The sequence below is a fragment of the Pygoscelis adeliae genome, unplaced genomic scaffold, assembly GCF_000699105.1.
Source record: "Pygoscelis adeliae isolate BGI_AS28 unplaced genomic scaffold, ASM69910v1 Scaffold71, whole genome shotgun sequence".
NCBI lineage: Eukaryota > Metazoa > Chordata > Aves > Sphenisciformes > Spheniscidae > Pygoscelis > Pygoscelis adeliae.
The window spans coordinates 8,418,759-8,419,478 of NW_008824356.1; the positions used below are offsets into that span (position 1 = coordinate 8,418,759).

Here is a 720-nt window from a genome sequence, read left to right on the forward strand (position 1 = left end):
TTCTGTATCCTCCCATAGAAGTTTAAGAAACTGTAGTGAAAAATATGTGGGACTACATTATAAGCTTGACGGCAAGTTGAAATAAACTGGCAACTAAGAATTACTTCTGTCAAATTACTGAAGGTAAGTGTAAAACAGTAATATAAGCACCAGAAATAAAATCAGAAGGGCCAAAGCACAGAGCAAAACGGCACTAGCTGGAGACATGAAGAATAACAACTCATCATTCTACAAGTGCACTAGTAAAATGAATAGTGTTTGTCTGGTTATTAAATGGAACGGGAATGTTATGGACAAAGGCTTCGGCAGATTTAAATGCCGTGTAACCGCCACCAACCGTCAGTCGCAGAGGCGATCAGCTCCGGTGCAGGCGCGTCCCGCAGCGGAGCAGCGGATGGCGGCGTACAGGGGGGTTTCCTGAGCCAGGGAACCCCAGGGGGAGCAACGAAAACCCCCTCACACACAACAGCAGCCCCCAGGGAGCGCGAGCGACTCGGAGCGGGGCAAACAGGGCGTGGCGCGTCAGCTAGGGCGTGGCGCGGCAGTTTGCGCGGCAGTTTGCATGGCAGTTCACGCTGGTGGATGAGGTTGCTAAGCCGCTATCCATCGTATTTGAGAAGTCGTGGCAGTCCGGTGAAGTTCCCACTGCCTGGAAAAGGGGAAACATAACCCCCATTCTTAAAAAGGGAAAAAAGGAAGACCCGGGGAACTACAGGCCAG

The 720-nt window shown here is 50.7% G+C and overlaps 1 protein-coding gene across 3 annotated transcripts in view; it reads left to right on the plus strand.

Moving 5' to 3' along the window:
* Positions 1–720, plus strand: part of TSHR (thyroid stimulating hormone receptor) — an 82,906-nt gene that overhangs the window by 35,624 nt on the left and 46,562 nt on the right. The gene's annotated exons all lie outside the window — the stretch shown is intronic.